General features: G+C 44.9%; 1 protein-coding gene across 4 annotated transcripts in view; it reads right to left on the reverse strand.

Annotated features, from left to right (window-relative positions):
- Positions 1 to 11737, reverse strand: part of GNG12 (G protein subunit gamma 12) — a 117237-nt gene that overhangs the window by 105083 nt on the left and 417 nt on the right. The gene's annotated exons all lie outside the window — the stretch shown is intronic.

The raw sequence follows: 11737 nt of genomic DNA on the forward strand, positions 1-11737 counted from the left end.
TGATTTCGGCTGTGTAAAACCAAACCCAGAGCAGAGAAGCCGGCCGAACCCATGCCGACTTCTAAAGGCTGTGAGATAACACACGGGTCTTGTTTTAAGCTGCTACATTTCTGGTAATGCATTACGGCAGCCACAGAAAACTAGCACACTCTTAGGGTTGATATGGGTTATAGCTGAATGGGCAATTTTTTCTCTTTGTGGCACACGGAATAATGTCACGTCTCATAATGGATGGCATCTTAGATTTGTTGAAATATGGTGATATTAACTCTATTTTGAAAATGGGCCAAATTATCCAAGAGGTCAGGTGACTTGCCCAGGTGATTCGGGCTGCAAGCGTTAGCTCTAAACCAGTGGTTCTCAACCTTGGCTGCACATTAGAATCACCTGGGAATCTTTCAACAGTACTTCTTCAAAATAGACTCGCCCAGGCCAAAAACCGACTTCTGTGCATGGGCCACGAAGTTTCCTTCGCACTGTACGTGCGCGCCCGCATGTGGTATTTTGTGGAAGAGCCACACTCAAGGGACCAAAGAGCTGCATGTGGCTCACGGGCCGCAGTTTGCCGACCACTGGGTTAGAGAATCCTGCTGACAGCCCAAGGAATGGCTAACATGATTCTCCCCCCACCCCAGCCCCATCAGGTCCGTGTCTGACATAAGATCTCTAAAATGTTGATCACGAAGACCTGGCCAAGAGCCCAATTTAGCAGTTAAACAGAAACAAACAAACAGTACGGCATGTTAGGTACCTGCAGTAGCATTCGTCCATCCACTATCAATGGAGCACTTCAAGGTGCTAGGTCAACATTCTAGATATTGGCGACAGAGCAACAGACCACGAACCTGTCCTATGGAGCTGACACTATAGCGGGGAGAGCAACACTCAGTGACAGGGAAAGAGAAGCACCAGGAGAAAACAATAAGCCTCCAGAGAGCTGAAAAGCAACTTCCACCAAAATCAGAATCCACATATTCAGAAGCTGGCGAGGGAGCACTGGGCCTGGGAGACCAGGTTCTCCTTCCGGAGCTAAGTGTAGGCACTCTGAGGAGAGGTTTTCGTTATCACTGTTGTGAAGTTTTCTTGTTGTTGTTGTTTGTTTGTTTGTTTTGATGGAGATGTCAGCTAACTTTATGAATTTCTGAATGCAAACAAACAAAAGCACAGTCTATGTCAGCCGTGGGCAAACTATGGCCCGCGGGCCGGATCCGGCCCGTTTGAAATGAATAAAACTAAAAAAAAAAAGACCTTACCCTTTTATGTAATGATGTTTACTTTGAATTTATATTAGTTCACACAAACACTCCATCCATGCTTTTGTTCCGGCCCTCCGGTCCAGTTTAAGAACCCATTGTGGCCCTCGAGTCAAAAAGTTTGCCCACCCCTGGTCTATGTCCTAACCTGTAAGTTCTCTCTCGATGGATTTCATTTTTAAACAGAGGAAAATTAATGTACATTACACTAGCATCCCAATAGCTGCCTGAAAGAACATCTCAAAAAGAAAGATGATTGTGTGCAACTCCAACGCCACACCTGTTGTTCAAACCCTGAACTTTGGCTGGTCTCCTCACATTGTACTTTTACTTTCTCTTCTCTTTCAGCTTGGAAATGGAGTAAACAGCTCTCTGTGAGATCAAAGGGAGAGAGGAGCCCACTTCAGCAGATTAAAACTGCGGCGTGTGTAACCTTTCCGGAGAGGCATGGAAATGGAAAACTCCACATTTCTTAAGAGATTTTGCAGAAAGTACCATTGGAATTTACGTAGTCTCAACCCCTCTCTCTTGTTTTTGTTGGAGAGGGAGAAATTCTAGACTAGAAGATCATCCTCAGAAAGGTTTTGGAGAAGCCTCAGTTTAATAATACCATTAGCTGAAAACTATTTATAAATCAGACATTAGCGACTGGCAGAAAACCCTGCTTTCCACTTCTCTCAATTTTGCGCTGACAATCTGGCAGCCAGCTTCTACCCTTAGGCCCCAAAGAGCCATCACACTCTGAAGTCAGTATTTAAGAGATTTTGACAGCAGTGTAGGCAAGAGTCTTGCTTCAGGAAGAGAGGCCAATAAATGCCCACAGGAGGATCAACAGGTGTGAACAGCACACAGGAAAAGATGTACAAGTGGCCCCCAACCCCCACCTACTCATCATTTGAAAATGTTACCAAAGTTACCATTTCCTCCTAAGCAGATTAAGAAAAATGAGATGACACACTTCTTGCTGGTGGGGCTGTGGGGAGACAGGCCAGCCAGGAGCACGTCGCCTGTGGGAGGGCAATATGAGTCAGCCCTTCCAGAGGGGGATAAATGAGCCCTGTGATTCAGCAGCCCACTTCTGGGAATCCGGCTTTTAGGTACACCTGCACGAGGGCAAAATGACTTATTACACCTTTATTTGTTGCAGCACAGTTTGTAATAGCGAAAGACTGGAAAGACTCCAAAGGCCCAGTGATAGAGATTGGCCAAATAAATGATGGTCCATCCACACAATGGAAGACTATTATGCTGAGAGAGAGAGAGGACAGAGCGAGCGCGAGACTGAGAGAGACCTCTATGTGCTGAGCTGAGACTTCCAGGACGTACGGCTAATTTTAGAAAGCAAGCCACAGAAGAGTATTTATAATACATCGCAAGAGTATACATAATACGCTGTCTTTTGTGAAAGGAGGGAGAATAAAAATACATATTCTTATTTGATTGTATTTACAGGTTGCTATGTAGTGTGGGAAAGGCGTGGCTGAGAGGGGAGCAAGCTGTCTCAGTGTGAACCTTTTGATAGGGTTGTAAGGTTCGTGGGGACAATATAAATATATTGCCTATCTTAAAAAATGAAGAGGTGGTATAAGCCATTTTTCATACGAGTGTGAAGAACAAGACAAGACCAGCTTGGAAGACACAAGGCTACGGAGTTTAGCTCAGGGATCTGGGAAACTTGGGAGAAGGCAGGTGAGTTCTCAAGTCAGCAAATCAGAGGAAGCTGAGTCCAGAGTTCAGGAGGTGAGCAGAGTGAACATGGAGAGTTGATCTCTGCCCTGTTTTATGTTACCTGCTGGGTGTGGGTGTCCCTGGGCCCTCTGATGTTCATTACAGCCAGGAGGAAGTCAGAGACCGGTGGGTGAATGGGAGGCACTTGGGTTGCCTCCTAGGCAGCATGCCAGGAGCATTTATTTGCTCTCTGGATGTGGACAGTAATGGCTGAAGCACACCGCTCATCAAATATTTATGTTTAAAAAAAAAAAAGAGGGCAAAGCATGTGCCGGAATAGGAATATTCTTCTTAATTCGACAGAGAAATATTCCTGAAAAGTTGAGACTCCTGGAATTTTGTAAAATCAAATCATACTATAAATGCAACAGGTTAAGTTTGCAATCTAAAAAAAAAACAAAAAACCTATAGGGAATCCTTGTTAGGGATTGTTATCTTCTGCTATTTCTGTTTTGGGAATCAGAGTTTGCCTGAAGAAAGCTGCATTTAACCAGATTAAATGTGAAAGGCGTTCACCTTCCTATGCCTGTGGGCTTTTCCCACAAGGTACAGCCTCTCCATGAAACAGTAGAAGACCAAGGTCCGAAGTACAAACCTTCATCCTCGGAACCACTGTCTTAGCAGTTTGACCCACTAAACATGGCTGATCCTACCTGCTGTGCAGATCACCTCCCAGGAGAGGAGCCAGGAGAGGGAAGTTAATTCTGAGAGTAGGTTTTCTAAGGGATCAACTTAAAAAAGAAGGCCTGCAAGAAGCACCAGCTGGTACCGGGGATACGGACCTAGACGGACACACACACACACACACTCCCTTTCTTAGTTTTTGGTAGCAACAAGGCTCCCTACTTGTTACCCCCTAACCCAGAAAAGTCTTTTTACACAAGAAGCAGCGCTCATAAGTTCCAAAGGCCCCTAAGGCCACTGTCCTTTGCATCCTGTCCCAAAGGGGAGAGCCCGCCGCTGGTCAATAAATAACATGAACCCCTGTGCCCATTCCCAGGAGTCAGTACTGCATTCCCTTCATCAGGTGGACTACAAAAGGGGTGCGGGGACCCCGGCATGTGTCAGGCAACACTAAGCATGTTGTTGGCATTCGACCAACAGTCAGCAATGTCAACACCACCCCAAGTGCAAGTCTTAGGAAATGATGAATTGAAGCCTGTCACCGAGACCATGAACCACTGAATGGGCATTCCTAGCCAATACAATCAATTTTTCTTTTTTGATTTAAAAAGAACAGTGGCTCATGCACGTGGCTGGCACACGCTGTAGAGAACAAGCTTTATTCCTTCGTTCCACTGGTATTTATTAAGCATCCACATGTGTCAGACTCTGCTGGCTCATGGCATTCAAGGGCTGGAGGGGCTATGAGAGGCAATGCGACTGCTGACCACATCACAACTTTGTTGCGTTAGAGAGGCAACCCCTCCCAGTGGACCTGGCCTCTCGGGCTTGATGGCATCAGAAAGAAGTGTCCCTTCCTCTGGCAGAGGCAGTCTGAGCCAGAACACACGACTTCCTTAAGAAGATTTGCGTTACCACTTGTTCCCTTGGCCAGCACTCTTGGGCAGTGAATACCCTGTACATGGGTTCAAGACAGTCCTGTCAAGAAGTCACAATCCAAGCCTTCTGCTCCTTGGCCAGACATCCAACCTTCCCTAACAATTTGTCTAAGCAGCCGATCATGACCTTATACACCCATGTGAAGATGGTCTCATGTACCAGCAACAGACTAATAACTCAAAGGTTTCGGTACAGGTCAGGCACCAAGTCTGCTGGTTTCAACACTTGTCCAATTTGCCTGAGATTCGGGTTGACTAAACTGGTGTGATGGTTTTATATCAATCCTCTTTCCATCCTTAGGTTTATTTAGCTCGTGTTGAGAGCTAAACCATGTTCCTCTGCAGTAATTTCTCCCTGAAAAGCAGACAAAATTTGAGGTCACTGCAAGGTTGAGGCCTTAGTCAAAGGGTCCCCAGTGGAGCTGAGGGTTTACTATCCAGTGCTCAGGGACATCTTGGCTGGTAATCTGCAGCTAAATAAAAGCCTGATTATTCTACAAAAGTATGGGGCACGGCTACAGTGTTTTGGACAGGTTCAAGCCTTGGACTGAGGAGAGGGCACAGTCCTCTCATTGCCACGTGCAAGTCCCAGCTTGGAGGGCAGAGCCCTCCCAGCACAATTATAGCCAACAGCTATAGTTGTAAGCTTGAACCTGTGGTCCGAACACGTGGCCCCACGTGCCTGAGTGATGTGGGCTTGATATAATTCAGGTGCATGTAGTTGAGTAAGGATTGAAACCCAGAAGAATGTTTGTAAACATCTTGGTCACGCCCTTACTTTGCCTCGTGGCATCTGCTATAAAATAAAGACAGGGCTTGTGGGCGCTGGCGCTGTCCATCATAGGGGCAGTGTCCCACCGAGACCCAGCTTTCATTCTCATGTCTGTCTTTTCTAAGCCTTTCATCGCCCCCACTCAGGGTCACTGAACCAGGCTGAGCTGGCATGAGTATGCCATGGCCGTGCCGGCTCCCCACACATCAGTAAAGTCAAAATTCCACCCCACAGGGCTCATGCTGGTTTGCGTACAGCTATCCGCAGTAGTTCTCAACCTGTGGGTCGCGACCCCTTTGGCGGTCGAACGACCCTTTCACAGGGGTCGCCTAAGACCATCCTGCATATCAGATATTTACATTACGATTCATAACAGTAGCAACATTACAGTTGTGAAGTAGCAACAAAAATAATTTTATGGTTGGGTCACAACATGAGGAACTGTATTTAAAGGGCCAGAAGGTTGGGAACCACTGAGCTATCGGAATGAAGGCAACTCTCTATATACAGAATGCAAGCGCAGAGAGGAAGGCTGATTCAGAACCCACTTCAGTGAGCATTTGTGAGGAAGCCAACCCAAGTCAAATCAAAAGTTACGCTTTCTCCTGAGTCAACCAAACGGGATCTACATCAATTACACGACGTTGACTGCAAGGGGAATGAATGGTAGTCTGTTCCGTAAGAAAGCACACAGGGATGTAAGGCCTCCTATCCCCCTGGCTCCAAAGTCACCTGCTTACAATCAGTGAAGGAGGAAAACTGCAAAAGATTGTTAGCCACTGATTTACTAAGAAATTCTTCTTTCAGCTATTAATTCTCCCGCAGAGTTGAAAGTCTGAACAGTCTTAAGAGTTCGCAACACCCTGGTTTTTATTATACAGTAATCCTCTGAAATGCAGGCCCATTAAAAGAAGACAAAAACCCTCCCTGTCAGAGGATGGCAACCAGACACTCACAGCTAAGCACTTTTACGACACCCAATAAAGCCTGACATGATAAACCAAACATTGAAGTGACACTAGAAATGATTTTCAAGAGAATAAGTGGAATAATTCAGCCAGAAGTAACCCTCAGTCAAATCACCTCCACTCTCTGCCCGGGATCCAAGCCACCTGCTCATTATTCACCTTTCATTCCTAAAAGAGGAAAAGGGGTGAGGACCGATTGGGATGAGCTGGTTCTAGACTAGGACTTAGCAGGCCAGTTCCTTCCTCTGGACTCTCAAGCCCTCTTTGGGAATGCAGGGGAGGGAGAGGCTGATTTCACAGATCACTTCAGGCCTGCTGGGTCTCTGACACAATTCTAGAAATGTCAACATCTACGTCTGAAGAAGGGTGAGACCAACGAAAGGCAATGATAATTCTCAGGCGGGTCATCCCAACCCTAAGAGAAGCTGGACGCACCTCCACTTCAGCTCTTAGCACAGTGCTCAGTGAGTGGGGCGTGGAGTGGAACAACTCGGGGTCGACTTCTGGTCTGGCCACTGAGGGAGCCTTGGCTCCCTCCTTCTCAGCTGAGAAGACTGAGCAAGACCATGCATGTAAAGGGCTTAGACCTGGGCCCAGGATGTAGAAAAGCTCAATAAACGGAGTCACACAATTCTGCCGGAAGTATTTTTAGCTATCGAACTTTCCTGTTAAATTAAGTGCACTGTGTCTTCTTCGTGACCGTCTGGCAGGCATCTGACACGCTGAAGGTGCTGTGTGCCTGCAGCTCGTTAATGCAGTGACAACTTCCATAGTCAAGGTTGTTGGACTAGGTCTGTATACGGAGCCTAATTGCAAACATCTCGTAAAAGATAAACCTGCAAACTTCTGAAAGAACCTTTCTTGTACTGCTAAACAGTTCCCACTACCAAGGTTTTGACATTTAACTGCTATGTGGGCTGGTGTTTTTTTCTAAAACAGTAACAAAATCCTGCTATTTGTAGCTAATAAATCAGAACTTTCACTGAGTAACTGTTACACAAATGGATTACTTTTAATATATACTAGAGGCCCGGTGCAAAAATTCCTGCACCAGTGTGGTCCCTCGGCCTGGCGATCGGGCCAAAACAGGCTCTCCGATATCCCCCAAGGGGTTTCGGATTGTGAGCGGGCACAGGCCAGGCCAAGGGACCCCACTGGTGCATGATCAGTGCTGGGGAGGGACCGTGGGAGGGCTCCAGGGCATGTCCGGCCCGTCTTGCTCAGTCCTGATCGGCCAGACCCCAGCAGCAAGCTAACCTACCAGTCAGAGCATCTGCCCCCTGATGGTCAGTGCACATCATAGTGAGCAGTTGAGCGGCCTTAGCATATCACTAGCATATTACGCATTGATTGGTTGAATGGCTGACTGGATGACCAGACACTTAGCATATTAGGCTATTATTATATAGGATTCATGCTCATTGGGGAAAATGGAGACAGAAAAGGGAAAAAGCACCAGAATCCCATCATCCATTTGTCTGGATGTTCTTCTAGACTTTCTGTTTATACACACGCTTTTTTAAACCTGGTTGTAATTGTAATAATGCACTATAACTGTGCACACTGCCCTTTCCCTACTTAAACTAGAAAACATGGACTTCATAGATTATTGATTTCTTTTAAATTTCTAAAAAGAAAGGAAAATAAGATTGAGGTCTAGGAGGATTAAATTGTGTCACATTTCACATTTAAAAGATGCAATGACAATTGCCTAAGTATATTCTCTTACTTCCTAAGTACTGCTTGGCAGGATTTTTTAAAAAATACTGAGCTTTGTTAGATTTTTGGGAAACACTGAAATTTTGTACAGTTGTTTTCCTGTTACAAAAATAATACATGCTCATTATATAACATTTAGAAAGAAAATTTCAGTGAGTAATAATTTAACAGTAATATTTGTTGAACATAGTCTATGTTTCAGGCACTGGTCTGAGTGCTTTAGACAGATTGATTCATGACTTCCTCACAACACCTCATTGAATCCCAGAGATATTAAGTAACTTGCCACACTCTACACACCTAGAGGCAGGAGCCAGGAATCCATCACTATGCTACGATGTTCTAGGAGTAAAAAGAATCAATAATTTATTCAGTCAAGTCCTCCACTGCTTCAGAGTACAATGTGATAGGCAAGAAATGATTCATAGCTACATTACACCCTTTACAGCTATTTTAAAATATTCTAAAGCACCATCTCTGTGTCCCTGTGGAACAATTAGTAAAATGAGAAGCCATGTGTGGCATGAGCTGATCCCAGTCAGTGCAATCCTTTGCACCCAATGTACATTAAGAAAAACAACAGGCGCTTATAAAAGGGTTTGTTTTTAAAGATGAAAGCATTTTTTAAAATTTTGCAAATGTTTCAATGATGAGTCGATTTCCTGAATTAACTGAACATGCATTCCCCTGGAAGTTTATAATCAGTCATAAGGCTTTTACAAAACGTTTACTAAACATTCCCAATCAGCCCTAAACACTACTTGTGGCTTATCTGTTGGCACTGGACATTGGTGCATGAGAAAGTAAATAGCTGGATACCCTTGGGTCACATTTCTTCATATTTTAACTAAAAGTCATACTTGGTTCAAGACAAATACTTCTGTTCCTGGTTTAATTTCCTATACAGGGCTAATACACAGGACTATTTGAAATATAAATTCTCTTTAAATTTAAATATGATTAATGAAATGTTTCTGACTGCCTAGTTCTAAAAAATATTATACATCTGTAACTTGAACACTAAAAACATACTGAAACTGTTAATCCATTAATCATAATTATTCATATCACTGTGGGAGAAACATGACACACATATGTAAACAAATAGCTTACATCTATCTATCTACCTACCTATCTGTAACATCAGGTACCTTCTTCGGAATTTAAAATTACACTATCCAGCATTTCCTGAAGGTTCTAGCTGCCATCTCATAATTTATCCAAGAGCCTGCTGCCAAAGTCAGCTGGATCAGAAAATATCTAATAATTTCAGACATTAACTGTGTGTTAGGTGCAAAGTGTTTTCCAAAGATTGTTTCATATACTTTCATAAAAACCCTAGAAATAGAGACCACTGTCATCCCCATTTTACAATGCAAACTGAAAAAGGTTAAATAACTGAGATTTGGATCCAGGTCTGTCCGCATAAACCAAAACCCACACCACAAACCACTGTTAAACTGCTTCTCTTCTGAATCAGGCCTCAGAAAAATTTTATTTGACTTCCACAATCTACCTCCCTAGCTTAAGCCTAAGCTTAAGCTGACATATAAAATTAAAAAAGAAAACAACACACCCAATTACAAATCCAACACAATAAATGACATAATTCTAAATGTGAACTTTCGTTTTTCTTGAGTTTATTTGGGCTAACATTGGTTAATAACATTATATAGATTTCAGGTGTACAATTCTATAATACATCACATCATCTGTATATTGTATTGTGCATTCACCACCCCAAGTCAAGTCTTTCATCACCATTTATCTTCCCCCCGCCCTCCCCCCGCCCGTGAATGTTCTTTTTCTCAGAGGTTTTCAACATAAAAAACAAGAACTAATCTTGAATTAGCTAACCATTTCCTCAAGTGTTTTCACTATGAAGCTCTTAGCTGTCACACCTGACAAACCACTCCTCCTTCAACAAGTGACAACAACACAAGCCTAACACCTCAAATTTTATTGTCAGGGACCTAGTCTTTCAAACCAGCCTGGAGCACGCTACACAGAAAATTTCTATAATATTAATCTTTTCAGTCTCTTGTGAAGCACAGATGCACATATTTATGTATTTCTACACAAATCTAAATGCTATCGGGGTTCAATACCTAGTGAATAACCTGGGTTAAACACATTAAAAAATACGACTGCAAAAAATATATATGACTGCATTTTTCATAAGGTTTAAAGTCGCAGTTCTTATGGGCCGTGCAGTATTTTTTTGGATCTAACCCAAGGTTTTATGATGCTAGTTAACTGTTAGGGAACTTAAAGGGACTGAACATTTGATCCTCAAGTCCTTTTATCATTGAAGTCTCTATAAAACGTTTGATTACTTTGAAAAATCATGAGATGTGTGAATCATTTGTGTTTATTGGGAAGGGGACTTGCTAATACAAACAATTTGATTTGAAAAAAAAACAACAACAACAAAAAACAACACACCAGCTCCTGACTTGAATATGATTGTTTTGGCAATAGTAATACCCAACCCTTCACTCCAGCGCTGCCTGCCTTCCTGGTTCTAGGTGAGGGCCGCCATCCCGGAGGTTCTATGGGGAGAGCTGAGAAGCAGCAGCGAGGGTGCAGTACAAGGATTAGCGCTTTAAAAACCACAGCAAACTCCGCTTTTCAAGGAGAGAACACACAGATACAGACCCTGCCTCTGACAACATCCGAAAGATTCATTATAGACAATCTATTCAGACGAAGCTACAACAGCCCCAGGAAATATAAACAGCGTCGGTCCGCAAAGACAACGGGGATAGGCGGGGGTGGGGGTGGGGGGGCGGATAACTGATGGGAAGGAAGCTGGTCATGTGAAGTTTCTCCAACTCCACAAGGTCTCATAAATTCCCGGTTTGTTTCCACTCGGAGCAGCCATTAAACGTGCCCTGACACGTGGGTACAGGGGACCTCCCTTTTCTCCGGTTTTGTCCATTTCCTTCTCTCTGCACTTGTTTGTATACAGACAACCACGCCCGGGGACAGGGGTGACCACAAGATGACAGGCCTCGTCAATTCCTCCCCTTAGATTCCCCGATGCCCCAAGTCTGACTCCACGGCAGTGATTTATCGAGAATCACGAGTTCCTTTTCGAAAGTTATGAATGATGTAAGTCAAGTTTACCAGACACAAACGTACGGCGAGGGACAAGTGAGTGTCCGAGACGGGAGCTACAGCGTTTGGAGATTAGCGTTCATTGATATGCCCTAGTTAACACTTAAAAAATCATAAAATGAAAAAAAGTAGCCCTGATCCACGCAATAAGTGTCCCCGCAATACTTTTATTTTTTATTTTTAACCACGCTAGATTCATGTCCGAGTCTTGCCTTCCCCATGTATCTATCATCTGCCAATACCCTCTCGGGTCGCCACCTGCTCGGGGTCCCTGGCGGGAGGTGTGCGCTCCGGGTCTTCCTCTGTGACCCGCCATCTCCCCGCCAGACCCCCCGCGCCCAGCGGGTTCCAGGGCTGCGCACCCGCGGGCGACTCCCCAGAAAGAGCGGAAGAAAGTAGGGAAGAGGGGCGTGGCGCCAGGTCGCCCCCAGACGCTGGCCCTCCTCCCAAACCTGGCACCACCGCCAAGCCTGTGCTGGGAACACCGGAGCCTCCGAGCCCCGACCGGGCTCGGGGCGCACGGCCCGGGGCGGCGAGGAAGCGAGCGGGAGACCTTCCCCCGGCTCCAGGCGCCGCTACCCCAGCCCCAGCCCCGAGGGCCACTGGCTCCCCGCG

The sequence above is a fragment of the Myotis lucifugus genome, unplaced genomic scaffold, assembly GCF_000147115.1.
Source record: "Myotis lucifugus unplaced genomic scaffold, Myoluc2.0 scaffold_63, whole genome shotgun sequence".
NCBI classification, from domain to species: domain Eukaryota; kingdom Metazoa; phylum Chordata; class Mammalia; order Chiroptera; family Vespertilionidae; genus Myotis; species Myotis lucifugus.